This window comes from Mytilus edulis, unplaced genomic scaffold (genome assembly GCF_963676685.1).
Source record: "Mytilus edulis unplaced genomic scaffold, xbMytEdul2.2 SCAFFOLD_1909, whole genome shotgun sequence".
Classification (NCBI taxonomy): Eukaryota; Metazoa; Mollusca; class Bivalvia; order Mytilida; family Mytilidae; genus Mytilus; species Mytilus edulis.
In genome coordinates this window covers 1-20034 of record NW_027267392.1, presented here as the reverse complement: position 1 = coordinate 20034, position 20034 = coordinate 1, and the positions used below count along the sequence as shown (strand labels likewise).

Here is a 20034-nt window from a genome sequence, read left to right as displayed (position 1 = left end):
TTGAAAGCTTAATAACAAAAAAAGTATTCTTACCCTGTTTTTGTTTCATTTTCGGCACATTTTTCAACTTCTGTTTTTGTCGTAGGCTTTGGCCTTAGAAAGCGAGCTGACTTTGTAGAGGCAGGAATTAGTTGAACATTCTTTTTATGAACAGATTTAGTCACTAAGTCATACAAGTCTTTTGGTAGTCTCACAAATTTGCCTTTTCAGCAGGTAAAGTCTTATTTCTGTATTTTTTCCCCTTATTATATGGCATGTTTCCTTTCTGAAATGTGTATTTCCTTAGACGCCATGGGATTAGACCCATTGTTATTGTAAGAATTGTTTGAAATGCACTTTATTCCAGTATTTTAATATTTAAACATCAAATATAGGGACCTTACAACTAAACAATCATGAATGACTAAGTTTTTTGTTTATATCTGATGGAACTGAAGGTGACCCCAGATGTAAGATTTTTTATATAAATCATATAAAAATCATCATGATGGCTAATCTCATTATTTTGTAATTTGACAAGTTCATATAATTTGACCTCTCTTCATTTTTTTTTATCAGTGCTGACAGGCTTGTGTGCTATAACATAAACAGAAAGTAAAGATAAGGTGTATGTTTTTGTTATAGGGATAGTTTTTTGAAGCTTGTATGACAACTTTTTATGCATTTTATGGTATAGTACATAAAGAAGACAACAATTCTACAAAATAAACAGATTGTAGTAAAACTAACCATGATTCAAATAGCTATTACAAAAAGGCACAAGAAAAACACAAATATATAATGAGTTTATTAAGAAGACACAAACAATAATAATTTGAATTAAAAAAAAAAAATAGTGAACAGGAAAAAAAACACATCTTGCCGCAACAGGGTATAGTTACTAGAAGTACTATAAAAATACAATAATGAAAAAACTACCATTGTAACTTATTATTTTCTATTACTTACATAAATAACAACAAGAATATAAGAATATTTTGATACTAAAAGGGGTTTGAAAGTACAGTATAAGGTAAATAATGGGAATTCACCCCTCAGCCTCCATGGGATCCCAATTTCGGACCCCTTTTGGGTTTTCATTTTACAGAAACAACATGGAATCATTTTGGAATGCATTGGTTTTAGCTTTGTCTAAGAAAAGTGAAAAAAATTATGGAAATTATGACTGTACAGTGTGGGTTGGAGCTTTGGAGCATGGGGTCTATGGGAAAAAAGTTATGAATTGGCCTGATGTCACTAGAACTCTTGAAAGAGCTCACAGATTATCTTATATGCTAGATAAAAGAATATTAAAAGAAAATCTTCCCCGTTTCTCTCCAAACGGTGATCTTTTAGATATTTCACACCTTTGCCATAACCCCAAATGTATTAAACTGGAGCACCTGATTTTAGAGTCGCACAGTATAAGCATAGAGAGAATTTTCTGTAGACGGACAAAACAGTGTACAAATAATCATTTACCGTGTTGTCTTATCTGATGCAGGTAATTTATTTAATTTACATGTCTTGATCGGAGTTTTTTGGCAAACGAATACTCTTGAGGCTGTTTTGCGGCCAGCCGTTTTGTCGGTAAAAGTTTGTTTTTCTCATAGTCTTTTTCCTCTTGATACTCATCATAAATTTTATATAGTTCATGCTTTTTTGAGCATCTCTGATCTGTGTACTGCTTTGACTGCTTATATAATTTATGTTTTTCAATGTGTTGTTGATATTTTTTCAGACCTCGGGCAGCACGACTTCCTGGTTCGATGGAACCCCAGCCGCTTTACAGAGTTTAACGATGGATTCTACAGGGCCATTATTTACATTGTGTATAGCTGTATGTACCCTTCCTTTATAGTTTCTGGTAAATGTTACATTGCTAGGTACAGTTGCACGTATTGCACGGTTAGTTGCTTCAGCTTTTTGTGTGTTAGTGTTTTTGCATGTACGGTTTAGCATGGTAGGTCCAAGGCGATATTTTACGCATTCACGTAACAATGCTGCTGTGTTCTCTGATTTATTTAATTTAAAGTTATTTTTCAGATAAGCTGATTTTTCAGTCCATGTCTTCAAACTGTTCCTATTTGAACAAACAAGGGAATATTTTGTACACCCGTTATGATCACCCTGATAGCAAGAAACTATAGCATGACATACATATGATAGGTGAACTTTTACCCGTACAGAGTCCATATTGAATTTATCAAAGGCAGCATTGTACTCTGCCTGACAACGTGCCGCCATATCTAATGCAAACCTTTTTAGCATTTTATCTTTCTCTGAAACTAATCGTGCCGGCATTATTTCCTTCAGACCTGACATTTTTTTAATAAAATTTCTATGATTTGCGGACACATGTCTTGTATCTAGAAAATGAATTGGCTGAGTATTGGTTGTAACAGCTTTAAAAAGAGACTCTGCAGCTCTAAATGCACTGCTGTCAGGGTCAGTGGTAATTTCTTGAACTTCCAGACCATCATTTTTCAGGTCTAACAAGCAGTCTTTAGCCCATCGCTCCTCACTGCCTATGCTGTCATGCATTTCAATGTTTGCGGAACAGTGACCTTTGTGAGATTTAACTTTTGTTTTTGTTTTATGTTCACTCTTATTTGAGCAAAGCTTAGACACTTGTCTTGTGCTTACAATACTGTGCTTATAAGTATTATTTTCTAACATGTTATATGTACATTGGGTAGCTGGTTGAAATGGTGTTTTACCCATTCCGGAATAAATAGGGTTATTATACATTCCGTCGGCCTGAATGTTAATAATATTAGGATTATCACCTCTTAATATGTTTATTTCCTTAATTAATTTTCTTTTCTGAACCAAATCCTTTTGATTGTACTCTTCTATAATTTCAGAAACAACATTAGCACTGTGTTGCATACTTGAAGTGGAAGGAGCTGGTATATTAGAACCAAGAAATAATTTCTGTAGACCAGTTGTGCTGATAGCTATGTGATTAAGTGCGACTTGTATGGATAGATTAATAGCTGCTGTTCGACGACCACGTTCCTTAGCAATCACCTCATTGTAAAGGTTGAACATTTTTGAATGGTAAGAACACTCATTGCAGCTTGCCTTTTCCCTCCAGGCAGCCCCTCTTTGCTGCTCTGCACTTAAATCCCATGATATGAACCCTGTACACATAGGGGATATTTGTCTGTGTTCTATGAAAACCTCATTCCACATCTGTTCAAGTTCATTGATCCGAAGGAGTCGAAAACTATTTTTCTCTGACCTGAAGTTGAAAAATGTTGCCAAAATTGAAGTGAATTAGTTTTTTATTTGTTAAACTAAGTTTGGAAAATGTGAAAATAATTCTATTTTGAATTACCTCCCTTACAATAGTGTTTTCTTTAAATAAGCTTTTTGATCAAATGTACTCTCAAAAGTGCATATTTTTTTCTTTGCCTGTGTTTTTATATATATTATATATAAAAACCATGCACTATTTAGCTCTTGAAAATATATATAGGACTAGAAATTTTAAAATAAGTATAATCCTAGCTTGCATTTTCTTCAGATGTCACATTTAAAGAATTGGCATATAAGACACATGCCTTTTTCTTCATAGTTGTTTATAAATGGCTTTTTTAAGCAAGTTTAATTATTTTTGAAAGCTTAATAACAAAAAAAGTATTCTTACCCTGTTTTTGTTTCATTTTCGGCACATTTTTCAACTTCTGTTTTTGTCGTAGGCTTTGGCCTTAGAAAGCGAGCTGACTTTGTAGAGGCAGGAATTAGTTGAACATTCTTTTTATGAACAGATTTAGTCACTAAGTCATACAAGTCTTTTGGTAGTCTCACAAATTTGCCTTTTTCAGCAGGTAAAGTCTTATTTCTGTATTTTTTCCCCTTATTATATGGCATGTTTCCTTTCTGAAATGTGTATTTCCTTAGACGCCATTGGATTAGACCCATTGTTATTGTAAGAATTGTTTGAAATGCACTTTATTCCAGTATTTTAATATTTAAACATCAAATATAGGACCTTACAACTAAACAATCATGAATGACTAAGTTTTTTGTTTATATCTGATGGAACTGAAAGTGACCCCAGATGTAAGATTTTTTATATAAATCATATAAAAATCATCATGATGGCTAATCTCATTATTTTGTAATTTGACAAGTTCATATAATTTGACCTCTCTTCATTTTTTTTTTTTTTATCAGTGCTGACAGGCTTGTGTGCTATAACATAAACAGAAAGTAAAGATAAGGTGTATGTTTTTGTTATAGGGATAGTTTTTTGAAGCTTGTATGACAACTTTTTATGCATTTTATGGTATAGTACATAAAGAAGACAACAATTCTACAAAATAAACAGATTGTAGTAAAACTAACCATGATTCAAATAGCTATTACACAAAGGCACAAGAAAAACACAAATATATAATGAGTTTATTAAGTAGACAAAAAAAATAATAATTTGAATAAAAAAAAAAAAATAGTGAACAGGAAAAAAACACATCTTGCCGCAAACAGGGTATAGTTACTAGAAGTACTATAAAAATACAATAATGAAAAAACTACCATTGTAACTTATTATTTTCTATTACTTACAATAATAACAACAAGAATATAAGAATATTTTGATACTAAAAGGGGTTTGAAAGTACAGTATAAGGTAAATAATGGGAATTCACCCCTCAGCCTCCATGGGATCCCAATTTCGGACCCCTTTTGGGTTTTCATTTTACAGAAACAACATGGAATCATTTTGGAATGCATTGGCTTTAGCTTTGTCTAAGAAAAGTGAAAAAAATTATGGAAATTATGACTGTACAGTGTGGGTTGGAGCTTTGGAGCATGGGGTCTATGGGAAAAAAAGTTATGAATTGGCCTGATGGCACTAGAACTCTTGAAAGAGCTCACAGATTATCTTATATGCTAGATAAAAGAATATTAAAAGAAAATCTTCCCCGTTTCTCTCCAAACGGTGATCTGTTAGATATTTCACACCTTTGCCATAACCCCAAATGTATTAAACCGGAGCACCTGATTTTAGAGTTGCACAGTATAAACATAGAGAGAATTTACTGTAGACGGACAAAACAGTGTACAAATAATCATTTACCGTGTTGTCTTATCTGATGCAGGTAATTTATTTATTTTTAACATGTCTTGATCGGAGTTTTTTGGCAAACGAATACTCTTGAGGCTGTTTTGCGGCCAGCCGTTTTGTCGGTAAAAGTTTGTTTTTCTCATAGTCTTTTTCCTCTTGATACTCACCATAAATTTTATATAGTTCATGCTTTTTTGAGCATCTCTGATCTGTGTACTGCTTTGACTGCTTATATAATTTATGTTTTTCATTGTGTTGTTGAATATTTTTCAGACTTCGGGCAGCACGACTTCCTGGTTCGATGGGAACCCCAGCCGCTTTACAGAGTTTAACGATGGATTCTCCAGGGCCATTATTTACATTGTGTATAGCTGTATGTACCCTTCCTTTATAGTTTCTCGTAAATGTTACTTTGCTAGGTACAGTTGCACGTATTGCACGGTTAGTTGCTTCAGCTTTTTGTGTGTTAGTGTTTTTGCATGTACGGTTTAGCATGGTAGGTCCAAGGCGATATTTTACGCATTCACGTAACAATGCTGCTGTGTTCTCTGATTTATTTAATTTAAAGTTATTTTTCAGATAAGCTGATTTTTCAGTGCATGTCTTCAAACTGTTCCTATTTGAACAAACAAGGGAATATTTTGTACACCCGTTATGATCACCCTGATAGCAAGAAACTATAGCATGACATACATATGATAGGTGAACTTTTACCCGTACAGAGTCCATATTGAATTTATCAAAAGCAGCATTGTACTCTGCCTGACAACGTGCTGCCATATCTAATGCAAACCTTTTTAGCATTTTATCTTTCTCTGAAACTAATCGTGCCGGCATTATTTCCTTCAGACCTGACATTTTTTTAATAAAATTTCTATGATTTGCGGACACATGTCTTGTATCTAGAAAATGAATTGGCTGAGTATTGGTTGTACCAGCTTTAAAAAGAGACTCTGCAGCTCTAAATGCACTGCTGTCAGGGTCAGTGGTAATTTCTTGAACTTCCAGACCATCATTTTTCAGGTCTAACAAGCAGTCTTTAGCCCATCGCTCCTCACTGCCTATGCTGTCATGCGTTTCAATGTTTGCGGAACAGTGACCTTTGTGAGATTTAACTTTTGTTTTTGTTTTATGTTCACTCTTAGGGACGACATCAAAAGTTCAATGAAGGATAAAAAACTTAATTCACATAGTTTTTTCACTGACCCCCCCCCCCCCCCCCCCACCCCCCTCTTAACTTAATTTGGGAAAAATTGATTGACCCATATGGATATATGTGAAAATCAATGTCGGATAACCAAATCTTGCAGCCGTTCACCCCCCCACCCCCAAACTATTTGAATTAAGTTTTTTATCTTACATTGATCTTTTGATGTCGTCCCTTATTTGAGCAAAGCTTAGACACTTGTCTTGTGCTTACAATACTGTGCTTATAAGTATTATTTTCTAACATGTTATATGTACATTGGGTAGCTGGTTGAAATGGTGTTTTACCCATTCCGGAATAAATAGGGTTATCATACATTCCGTCGGCCTGAATGTTAATAATATTAGGATTATCACCTCTTAATATGTTTATTTCCTTAATTAATTTTCTTTTCTGAACCAAATCCTTTTGATTGTACTCTTCTATAATTTCAGAAACAACATTAGCACTGTGTTGCATACTTGAAGTGGAAGGAGCTGGTATATTAGAACCAAGAAATAATTTCTGTAGACCAGTTGTGCTGATAGCTATGTGATTAAGTGCGACTTGTATGGATAGATTAATAGCTGCTGTTCGACGACCACGTTTCTTAGCGATCACCTCATTGTAAAGGTTGAACATTTTTGAATGGTAAGAATACTCATTGCAGCTTGCCTTTTCCCTCCAGGCAGCCCCTCTTTGCTGCTCTGCACTTAAATCCCATGATATGAACCCTGTACACATAGGGGATATTTGTCTGTGTTCTATGAAAACCTCATTCCACATCTGTTCAAGTTCATTGATCCGAAGGAGTCGAAAACTATTTTTCTCTGACCTGAAGTTGAAAAATGTTGCCAAAATTGAAGTGAATTAGTTTTTTATTTGTTAAACTAAGTTTGGAAAATGTGAAAATAATTCTATTTTGAATTACCTCCCTTACAATAGTGTTTTCTTTAAATAAGCTTTTTGATCAAATGTACTCTCAAAAGTGCATATTTTTTTCTTTGCCTGTGTTTATATATATATATATTATAAAAACCATGCACTATTTAGCTCTTGAAAATATATATAGGACTAGAAATTTTAAAATAAGTATAATCCTAGCTTGCATTTTCTTCAGATGTCACATTTAAAGAATTGGCATATAAGACACATGCCTTTTTCTTCATAGTTGTTTATAAATGGCTTTTTTAAGCAAGTTTAATTATTTTTGAAAGCTTAATAACAAAAAAAGTATTCTTACCCTGTTTTTGTTTCATTTTTGGCACATTTTTCAACTTCTGTTTTTGTCGTAGGCTTTGGCCTTAGAAAGGGAGCTGACTTTGTAGAGGCAGGAATTAGTTGAACATTCTTTTTATGAACAGATTTAGTCACTAAGTCATACAAGTCTTTTGGTAGTCTCACAAATTTGCCTTTTTCAGCAGGTAAAGTCTTATTTCTGTATTTTTCCCCCTTATTATATGGCATGTTTCCTTTCTGAAATGTGTAGTTCCTTAGACGCCATGGGATTAGACCCATTGTTATTGTAAGAATTGTTTGAAATGCACTTTATTCCAGTATTTTAATATTTAAACATCAAATATAGGACCTTACAACTAAACAATCATGAATGACTAAGTTTTTTGTTTATATCTGATGGAACTGAAGGTGACCCCAGATGTAAGATTTTTTATATAAATCATATAAAAATCATCATGATGGCTAATCTCATTATTTTGTAATTTGACAAGTTCATATAATTTGACCTCTCTTCATTTTTTTTTTATCAGTGCTGACAGGCTTGTGTGCTATAACATAAACAGAAAGTAAAGATAAGGTGTATGTTTTTGTTATAGGGATAGTTTTTTGAAGCTTGTATGACAACTTTTTATGCATTTTATGGTATAGTACATAAAGAAGACAACAATTCTACAAAATAAACAGATTGTAGTAAAACTAACCATGATTCAAATAGCTATTACACAAAGGCACAAGAAAAACACAAATATATAATGAGTTTATTAAGAAGACAAAAAAAATAATAATTTGAATTAAAAAAAAAAAAATAGTGAACAGGAAAAAAACACATCTTGCCGCAAACAGGGTATAGTTACTAGAAGTACTATAAAAATACAATAATGAAAAAACTACCATTGTAACTTATTATTTTCTATTACTTACATAAATATCAACAAGAATATAAGAATATTTTGATACTAAAAGGGGTTTGAAAGTACAGTATAAGGTAAATAATGGGAATTCACCCCTCAGCCTCCATGGGATCCCAATTTCGGACCCCTTTTGGGTTTTCATTTTATAGAAACAACATGGAATCATTTTGGAATGCATTGGTTTTAGCTTTGTCTAAGAAAAGTGAAAAAAATTATGGAAATTATGACTGTACAGTGTGGGTTGGAGCTTTGGAGCATGGGGTCTATGGGAAAAAAGTTATGAATTGGCCTGATGGCACTAGAACTCTTGAAAGAGCTCACAGATTATCTTATATGCTAGATAAAAGAATATTAAAAGAAAATCTTCCCCGTTTCTCTCCAAACGGTGATCTTTAAGATATTTCACACCTTTGCCATAACCCCAAATGTATTAAACCGGAGCACCTGATTTTAGAGTCGCACAGTATAAGCATAGAGAGAATTTTCTGTAGACGGACAAAACAGTGTACAAATAATCATTTACCGTGTTGTCTTATCTGATGCAGGTAATTTATTTATTTTTAACATGTCTTGATCGGAGTTTTTTGGCAAACGAATACTCTTGAGGCTGTTTTGCGGCCAGCCGTTTTGTCGGTAAAAGTTTGTTTTTCTCATAGTCTTTTTCCTCTTGATACTCATCATAAATTTTATATAGTTCATGCTTTTTTGAGCATCTCTGATCTGTGTACTGCTTTGACTGCTTATATAATTTATGTTTTTCATTGTGTTGTTGAATATTTTTCAGACCTCGGGCAGCACGACTTCCTGGTTCGACGGGAACCCCAGCCGCTTTACAGAGTTTAACGATGGATTCTACAAGGCCATTATTTACATTGTGTATAGCTGTATGTACCCTTCCTTTATAGTTTCTGGTAAATGTTACATTGCTAGGTACAGTTGCACGTATTGCACGGTTAGTTGCTTCAGCTTTTTGTGTGTTAGTGTTTTTTCATGTACGGTTTAGCATGGTAGGTCCAAGGCGATATTTTACGCATTCACGTAACAATGCTGCTGTGTTCTCTGATTTATTTAATTTAAAGTTATTTTTCAGATAAGCTGATTTTTCAGTCCATGTCTTCAAACTGTTCCTATTTGAACAAACAAGGGAATATTTTGTACACCCGTTATGATCACCCTGATTGCAAGAAACTATAGCATGACATACATATGATAGGTGAACTTTTACCCGTACAGAGTCCATATTGAATTTATCAAAGGCAGCATTGTACTCTGCCTGACAACGTGCTGCCATATCTAATGCAAACCTTTTTAGCATTTTATCTTTCTCTGAAACTAATCGTGCCGGCATTATTACCTTCAGACCTGACATTTTTTTCATAAAATTGCTATGATTTGCGGACACATGTCTTGTATCTAGAAAATGAATTGGCTGAGTATTGGTTGTACCAGCTTTAAAAAGAGTCTCTGCAGCTCTGAATGCACTGCTGTCAGGGTCAGTGGTAATTTCTTGAACTTCCAGACCATCATTTTTCAGGTCTAACAAGCAGTCTTTAGCCCATCGCTCCTCACTGCCTATGCTGTCATGCATTTCAATGTTTGCGGAACAGTGACCTTTGTGAGATTTAACTTTTGTTTTTGTTTTATGTTCACTCTTATTTGAGCAAAGCTTAGACACTTGTCTTGTGCTTACAATACTGTGCTTATAAGTATTATTTTCTAACATGTTATATGTACATTGGGTAGCTGGTTGAAATGGTGTTTTACCCATTCCGGAATAAATAGGGTTATTATACATTCCGTCGGCCTGAATGTTAATAATATTAGGATTATCACCTCTTAATATGTTTATTTCCTTAATTAATTTTCTTTTCTGAACCAAATCCTTTTGATTGTACTCTTCTATAATTTCAGAAACAACATTAGCACTGTGTTGCATACTTGAAGTGGAAGGAGCTGGTATATTAGAACCAAGAAATAATTTCTGTAGACCAGTTGTGCTGATAGCTATGTGATTAAGTGCGACTTGTATGGATAGATTAATAGCTGCTGTTCGACAACCACGTGCCTTAGCGATCACCTCATTGTAAAGGTTGAACATTTTTGAATGGTAAGAACACTCATTGCAGCTTGCCTTTTCCCTCCAGGCAGCCCCTCTTTGCTGCTCTGCACTTAAATCCCATGATATGAACCCTGTACACATAGGGGATATTTGTCTGTGTTCTATGAAAACCTCATTCCACATCTGTTCAAGTTCATTGATTCGAAGGAGTCGAAAACTATTTTTCTCTGACCTGAAGTTGAAAAATGTTGCCAAAATTGAAGTGAATTAGTTTTTTATTTGTTAAACTAAGTTTGGAAAATGTGAAAATAATTCTATTTTGAATTACCTCCCTTACAATAGTGTTTTCTTTAAATAAGCTTTTTGATCAAATGTACTCTCAAAAGTGCATATTTTTTTCTTTGCCTGTGTTTTTATATATATTATATATAAAAACCATGCACTATTTAGCTCTTGAAAATATATATAGGACTAGAAATTTTAAAATAAGTATAATCCTAGCTTGCATTTTCTTCAGATGTCACATTTAAAGAATTGGCATATAAGACACATGCCTTTTTCTTCATAGTTGTTTATAAATGGCTTTTTTAAGCAAGTTTAATTATTTTTGAAAGCTTAATAACAAAAAAAGTATTCTTACCCTGTTTTTGTTTCATTTTTGGCACATTTTTCAACTTCTGTTTTTGTCGTAGGCTTTGGCCTTAGAAAGCGAGCTGACTTTGTAGAGGCAGGAATCAGTTGAACATTCTTTTTATGAACAGATTTAGTCACTAAGTCATACAAGTCTTTTGGTAGTCTCACAAATTTGCCTTTTTCAGCAGGTAAAGTCTTATTTCTGTATTTTTTCCCCTTATTATATGGCATGTTTCCTTTCTGAAATGTGTATTTCCTTAGACGCCATGGGATTAGACCCATTGTTATTGTAAGAATTGTTTGAAATGCACTTTATTCCAGTATTTTAATATTTAAACATCAAATATAGGACCTTACAACTAAACAATCATGAATGACTAAGTTTTTTGTTTATATCTGATGGAACTGAAGGTGACCCCAGATGTAAGATTTTTTATATAAATCATATAAAAATCATCATGATGGCTAATCTCATTATTTTGTAATTTGACAAGTTCATAGAATTTGACCTCTCTTCATTTTTTTTTTTTTATCAGTGCTGACAGGCTTGTGTGCTATAACATAAACAGAAAGTAAAGATAAGGTGTATGTTTTTGTTATAGGTGTAACACCACTAATTCAGGCCCGGCCAGAAAGCACATACCAGAAAGTAGTACATATTTAACACAAAATAGTTCCTACGCATGAGTGTAACTTTCAAAATATGTAGAATATTTAGGTATTTTTGGTATCAAATGAAAGCTGAAGGACTGGTGATCAATGTAGAACACTTTTGGACTTTTAATTTTGAATAGTAAAAAAACTGCACCAAATTTTAAAAAGAGGGTACATTTTGTCTGTTTGTCAGATCTGAAGTACCTGTTTTGGTACATCTGAAGTTCCGGGAACCAGTTCTTTCTTATATGCAATGTAAGGTATGTTGATTTTTTCAGTACAAGACACCATAAAGTGTTGCTTTGAAATGCAATGATTGCCACTTTATTTGAACTTAAAATAAAAGAGGTGTGCCTGCTTGAAACGGAGGAATTTAACATAGAAAGCAATGGGACCATGAATTAGTGGTGTACTTCCTATTACAGAGAATCACCAGAAATCCAATTTTTAAAAGTTGTACCTATTCCAATGAAAATAAGTCAAATAGGATGTTAGTAATCATGTCTAATCATCTTTTTTGGGTCAACCGTCCTGCTTATGGGAAATTTAAGCTCTTAAATTGGCATACTCAAATATGTTAGCCTTTTATGGTCATACAACATGCATGCAGTTAAGACTTGACTCCAAGTTCTCATTTTTGCATTTTTTCTGATTCAAATCAATAAAACATGTATTTTATGACTTGTTTATGGAACAAAATAGCTCTTGGTCAAAATAATCTCATGATTTTTCAAGTTTTTTTGTTTTTCTTATGGTAGCCTTTTACAATCTAGGCAAATGGTATATACTCATATAAGAATTCTTAAATCTCACTGTACATGTAATTTTGGACCAGTTTAGCAAGTTATCTAGCTGAGGGATATATAAATTGCTCTTATTAATCTATGTTTTACCACAGAATTATATTTCATGCAAAAAAAAAGCCTTTTTTCAATTTCAAGAAAAAAGGGGGGATAATTTCTCATTTATGTCTTAAGTTTGGACTAATGTATTGTTATTTAATGAAGAACCTCTGATAAAAATATGACTATTAGTAAGCACATAGCTTTCCTAATAGAAATTAATAAATAAAACAATGATATTGAGAATAAAAAAAATATATTGGCCAATGGTAATATACATATGCAGTTTTCTTTGAATAACCCATATGTTACTACCAGTCCAATTTGAGCTTTAAATTAATAAAATAGTATTTGGACTAAGGCTTTATATGTTTTTTATTGCTTGAAATAGATCATAGAATGAAATAAAGTAATGCTCAAGTCAATATAGCAAGTTTGGTTCTGTTATAGGTGTAACACCACTAATTCAGGCCCGGCCAGAAAGCACATACCAGAAAGTAGTACATATTTAACACAAAATAGTTCCTACGCATGAGTGTAACTTTCAAAATATGTAGAATATTTAGGTATTTTTGGTATCAAATGAAAGCTGAAGGACTGGTGATCAATGTAGAACACTTTTGGACTTTTAATTTTGAATAGTAAAAAAACTGCACCAAATTTTAAAAAGAGGGTACATTTTGTCTGTTTGTCAGATCTGAAGTACCTGTTTTGGTACATCTGAAGTTCCGGGAACCAGTTCTTTCTTATATGCAATGTAAGGTATGTTGATTTTTTCAGTACAAGACACCATAAAGTGTTGCTTTGAAATGCAATGATTGCCACTTTATTTGAACTTAAAATAAAAGAGGTGTGCCTGCTTGAAACGGAGGAATTTAACATAGAAAGCAATGGGACCATGAATTAGTGGTGTACTTCCTATAGGGATAGTTTTTTGAAGCTTGTATGACAACTTTTTATGCATTTTATGGTATAGTACATAAAGAAGACAACAATTCTACAAAATAAACAGATTGTAGTAAAACTAACCATGATTCAAATAGCTATTACACAAAGGCACAAGAAAAACACAAATATATAATGAGTTTATTAAGTAGACAAAAAAAATAATAATTTGAATAAAAAAAAAAAATTGAGAACAGGAAAAAAACACATCTTGCCGCAAACAGGGTATAGTTACTAGAAGTACTATAAAAATACAATAATGAAAAAACTACCATTGTAACTTATTATTTTCTATTACTTACAATAATAACAACAAGAATATAAGAATATTTTGATACTAAAAGGGGTTTGAAAGTACAGTATAAGGTAAATAATGGGAATTCACCCCTCAGCCTCCATGGGATCCCAATTTCGGACCCCTTTTGAGTTTTCATTTTACAGAAACAACATGAAATCATTTTGGAATGCATTGGCTTTAGCTTTGTCTAAGAAAAGTGAAAAAAATTATGGAAATTATGACTGTACAGTGTGGGTTGGAGCTTTGGAGTATGGGGTCTATGGGAAAAAAGTTATGAATTGGCCTGATGGCACTAGAACTCTTGAAAGAGCTCACAGATTATCTTATATGCTAGATAAAAGAATATTAAAAGAAAATCTTCCCCGTTTCTCTCCAAACGGTGATCTTTTAGATATTTCACACCTTTGCCATAACCCCAAATGTATTAAACCGGAGCACCTGATTTTAGAGTCGCACAGTATAAACATAGAGAGAATTTTCTGTAGACGGACAAAACAGTGTACAAATAATCATTTACCGTGTTGTCTTATCTGATGCAGGTAATTTATTTATTTTTAACATGTCTTGATCGGAGTTTTTTGGCAAACGAATACTCTTGAGGCTGTTTTGCGGCCAGCCGTTTTGTCGGTAAAAGTTTGTTTTTCTCATAGTCTTTTTCCTCTTGATACTCATCATAAATTTTATATAGTTCATGCTTTTTTGAGCATCTCTGATCTGTGTACTGCTTTGACTGCTTATATAATTTATGTTTTTCATTGTGTTGTTGAATATTTTTTAGACCTCGGGCAGCACGACTTCCTGGTTCGATGGGAACCCCAGCCGCTTTACAGAGTTTAACGATGGATTCTCCAGGGCCATTATTTACATTGTGTATAGCTGTATGTACCCTTCCTTTATAGTTTCTGGTAAATGTTACATTGCTAGGTACAGTTGCACGTATTACACGGTTAGTTGCTTCAGCTTTTTGTGTGTTAGTGTTTTTGCATGTACGGTTTAGCATGGTAGGTCCAAGGCGATATTTTACGCATTCACGTAACAATGCTGCTGTGTTCTCTGATTTATTTAATTTAAAGTTATTTTTCAGATAAGCTGATTTTTCAGTCCATGTCTTCAAACTGTTCCTATTTGAACAAACAAGGGAATATTTTGTACACCCGTTATGATCACCCTGATAGCAAGAAACTATAGCATGACATACATATGATAGGTGAACTTTTACCCGTACAGAGTCCATATTGAATTTATCAAAGGCAGCATTGTACTCTGCCTGACAACGTGCTGCCATATCTAATGCAAACCTTTTTAGCATTTTATCTTTCTCTGAAACTAATCGTGCCGGCATTATTTCCTTCAGACCTGACCTTTTTTTAATAAAATTTCTATAATTTGCGGACACATCCCAAGTCAAAGTGAACTGCAGTTCTTTAGCAGTTAATTAGCATTCAAAGTTCCCACTTGACAGCAGTTATTTGGCAGTTTATTAGCATTCACAGTTACCAAATATAAGGCAATGATTAATTTGCATAAAGGCATTCCAATAGCATTCCATAGCTGTTTCTTAGCAGTTTATTTAGCCTTCACAGTTCTTTGGCAGTTATTTTTAACGAAAAATTTAAATGAGATCTGAATATTCATGAGAACTGCTATAATAACAGCTATCAAATAATGAATATTCATGAGAACAGCTATAATAACAGCTGTCAATAATGAATATTCATGCCAACTGCTAAGTTTTACATCCTAATATGGTTTTATAAACTGCTAATAACTGCTGTGGAATGCTATCAGATCTGCCAAAAGTTGCAATAGTAATACAAAGGCGACACATGAATACTGGTAATCAATATACAGTCGTACAAGATATGAAAGCAAAAATTATTAAAATTCTAATATTTTACCATTTGTACTGTAAGTCTTATGTGAAATTTCAAAAAGTTGTACTTAAACTTATATTTGTAATTAGAGCAGTAACTATACAATCTAATAACAGACTTAATTTTAAGGGAATGTAAAAAAAAAAAAAAAAGAGTAGCACTTAAATTAATTACTTTAGCTGGTCTTAGACCCTTTATTAATTATATAAGTGGCCGTAATGATATAGGAACAATTAAAAATGCACTTTAATTATCAAAACTTTTAAAACAGCAACTTATTTAAGAGCTATTACTGCTAAGAGGCTTATCACTACCTTGACTAAGTGATTTTCAAATAAGAAGTTATTTCATTGTTATCATTATTTTATTACCAAACATGCCAAATGTACTGTTTTTATTCTATTAAATGTGGACCAAAAGACAACAGTTAAAATTTATATCCTCTTTCTCTTTTGGAATTTTAAACAAATAAATTCTTGATACATGTAATATATATTATGTTTCTTTTTTCTGAAACAAACTAAAGTAAAATTATATATTATAAATTAATTTCATTAAATTGATTGTTTGGACAATTTTAACCAATCAGCTATTTGCAGTCTAGGTTTACCTATGAATTCCCTCCCCCTTTTTTCAACTCTCGAATATGATTAGATTTGTTTTTTTAACAAAATAATAGATTAAAATAATCATATCTATTTTTTTTCAAATAACATCTTGAACTGTAAGTATATATATGCTAGTATTCTAATACAATCCTGTCAACATCAGATATTCTATTTAAGTAAACAACTATCCCCCCCTTTTTGTGGGCTTAATTTCTGTATGATTTCTGTTTCCCCCAACAAAGTTATGTCAGAATATACACAAGCATTAACTGTAACTTTCAACTTACTGTACTGCAGGTGTGTAAAAGTATTCAATTCGTCCAAAATTAAGCTTATAAATGACAAAAATACAGTTTTTCACTAGCAAGTATTTCCACACAACATGGAGCCAAAATGCACATTTGAAAATGATCAAATTATCTTCAAGTAAATGTTTAACTTCAAGCTGAAAACATAGCCAGATCCAAGCATTTTTATAACAAAGATTAATAGGTCATCTGCTATCGAACTGCTGTCATAACTGTTGTCCTGACTGCTAAGAGGAATGCTAAGATGAATGCTAAGACGAATGCTAAGTCAAATGCTAAGATGAATGCTAAGACGAATGCTAAGCCGAATGCTAAGAAATGGTGAAATGTGGCAGTTTTTCAAACTGCTATTAGATTGAATGCTTAGAACAGCTAAAGGACTGCTAAAAATATGAAGAACTGGCAAATAACAGCTAAAAAACAGCTAATAATAGCAGTTCAGTTTGACTTGGGATGTCTTGTATCTAGAAAATGAATTGGCTGAGTATTGGTTGTACCAGCTTTAAAAAGAGACTCGGCAGCTCTAAATGCACTGCTGTCAGGGTCAGTGGTAATTTCTTGAACTTCCAGACCATCATTTTTCAGGTCTAACAAGCAGTCTTTAGCCCATCGCTCCTCACTGCCTATGCTGTCATGCATTTCAATGTTTGCGGAACAGTGACCTTTGTGAGATTTAACTTTTGTTTTTGTTTTATGTTCACTCTTATTTGAGCAAAGCTTAGACACTTGTCTTGTGCTTACAATACTGTGCTTATAAGTATTATTTTCTAACATGTTATATGTACATTGGGTAGCTGGTTGAAATGGTGTTTTACCCATTCCGGAATAAATAGGGTTATTATACATTCCGTCGGCCTGAATGTTAATAATATTAGGATTATCACCTCTTAATATGTTTATTTTCTTAATTAATTTTCTTTTCTGAACCAAATCCTTTTGATTGTACTCTTCTATAATTTCAGAAACAACATTAGCACTGTGTTGCATACTTGAAGTGGGAGGAGCTGGTATATTAGAACCAAGAAATAATTTCTGTAGACCAGTTGTGCTGATAGCTATGTGATTAAGTGCGACTTGTATGGATAGATTAATAGCTGCTGTTCGACGACCACGTTTCTTAGCGATCACCTCATTGTAAAGGTTGAACATTTTTGAATGGTAAGAACACTCATTGCAGCTTGCCTTTTCCCTCCAGGCAGCCCCTCTTTGCTGCTCTGCACTTAAATCCCATGATATGAACCCTGTACACATAGGGGATATTTGTCTGTGTTCTATGAAAACCTCATTCCACATCTGTTCAAGTTCATTGATCCGAAGGAGTCGAAAACTATTTTTCTCTGACCTGAAGTTGAAAAATGTTGCCAAAATTGAAGTGAATTAGTTTTTTATTTGTTAAACTAAGTTTGGAAAATGTGAAAATAATTCTATTTTGAATTACCTCCCTTACAATAGTGTTTTCTTTAAATAAGCTTTTTGATCAAATGTTCTCTCAAAAGTGCATATTTTTTTCTTTGCCTGTGTTTTTATATATATTATATATAAAAACCCTGCACTATTGAGTTCTTGAAAATATATATAGGACTAGAAATTTTAAAATAAGTATAATCCTAGCTTGCATTTTCTTCAGATGTCACATTTAAAGAATTGGCATATAAGACACATGCCTTTTTCTTCATAGTTGTTTATAAATGGCTTTTTTAAGCAAGTTTAATTATTTTTGAAAGCTTAATAACAAAAAAAGTATTCTTACCCTGTTTGTGTTTCATTTTCGGCACATTTTTCAACTTCTGTTTTTGTCGTAGGCTTCGGCCTTAGAAATCGAGCTGACTTTGTAGAGGCAGGAATTAGTTGAACATTCTTTTTATGAACAGATTTAGTCACTAAGTCATACAAGTCATTTGGTAGTCTCACAAATTTGCCTTTTTCAGCAGGTAAAGTCTTATTTCTGTATTTTTCCCCCTTATTATATGGCTTGTTTCCTTTCTGAAATGTGTATTTCCTAAGACGCCATGGGATTAGACCCATTGTTATTGTAAGAATTGTTTGAAATGCACTTTATTCCAGTATTTTAATATCTAAACATCAAATATAGGACCTTACAACTAAACAATCATGAATGACTAAGTTTTTTTGTTTATATCTGATGGAACTGAAGGTGACCCCAGATGTAAGATTTTTTATATAAATCATATAAAAATCATCATGATGGCTAATCTCATTATTTTGTAATTTGACAAGTTCATATAATTTGACCTCTCTTCATTTTTTTTTTTTTATCAGTGCTGACAGGCTTGTGTGCTATAACATAAACAGAAAGTAAAGATAAGGTGTATGTTTTTGTTATAGGTGTAACACCACTAATTCAGGCCCGGCCAGAAAGCACATACCAGAAAGTAGTACATATTTAACACAAAATAGTTCCTACGCATGAGTGTAACTTTCAAAATATGTAGAATATTTAGGTATTTTTGGTATCAAATGAAAGCTGAAGGACTGGTGATCAATGTAGAACACTTTTGGACTTTTAATTTTGAATAGTAAAAAAACTGCACCAAATTTTAAAAAGAGGGTACATTTTGTCTGTTTGTCAGATCTGAAGTACCTGTTTTGGTACATCTGAAGTTCCGGGAACCAGTTCTTTCTTATATGCAATGTAAGGTATGTTGATTTTTTCAGTACAAGACACCATAAAGTGTTGCTTTGAAATGCAATGATTGCCACTTTATTTGAACTTAAAATAAAAGAGGTGTGCCTGCTTGAAACGGAGGAATTTAACATAGAAAGCAATGGGACCATGAATTAGTGGTGTACTTCCTATTACAGAGAATCACCAGAAATCCAATTTTTAAAAGTTGTACCTATTCCAATGAAAATAAGTCAAATAGGATGTTAGTAATCATGTCTAATCATCTTTTTTGGGTCAACCGTCCTGCTTATGGGAAATTTAAGCTCTTAAATTGGCATACTCAAATATGTTAGCCTTTTATGGTCATACAACATGCATGCAGTTAAGACTTGACTCCAAGTTCTCATTTTTGCATTTTTTCTGATTCAAATCAATAAAACATGTATTTTTTGACTTGTTTATGGAACAAAATAGCTCTTGGTCAAAATAATCTCATGATTTTTCAAGTTTTTTTGTTTTTCTTATGGTAGCCTTTTACAATCTAGGCAAATGGTATATACTCATATAAGAATTCTTAAATCTCACTGTACATGTAATTTTGGACCAGTTTAGCAAGTTATCTAGCTGAGGGATATATAAATTGCTCTTATTAATCTATGTTTTACCACAGAATTATATTTCATGCAAAAAAAAAGCCTTTTTTCAATTTCAAGAAAAAAGGGGGGATAATTTCTCATTTATGTCTTAAGTTTGGACTAATGTATTGTTATTTAATGAAGAACCTCTGATAAAAAT

At 32.9% G+C, this 20034-nt stretch overlaps 1 long non-coding RNA gene across 1 annotated transcript; it reads left to right on the top strand.

Annotated features, from left to right (window-relative positions):
- Positions 1 to 5345: 5345 nt before the first annotated feature.
- LOC139505385 (uncharacterized) lies at positions 5346 to 17912 on the top strand. Its single transcript, XR_011659707.1, has 4 exons — positions 5346 to 5429; positions 6698 to 6893; positions 14602 to 14701; positions 17576 to 17912. It is a non-coding gene; the product is annotated as an uncharacterized lncRNA (long non-coding RNA).
- Positions 17913 to 20034: the final 2122 nt, after the last annotated feature.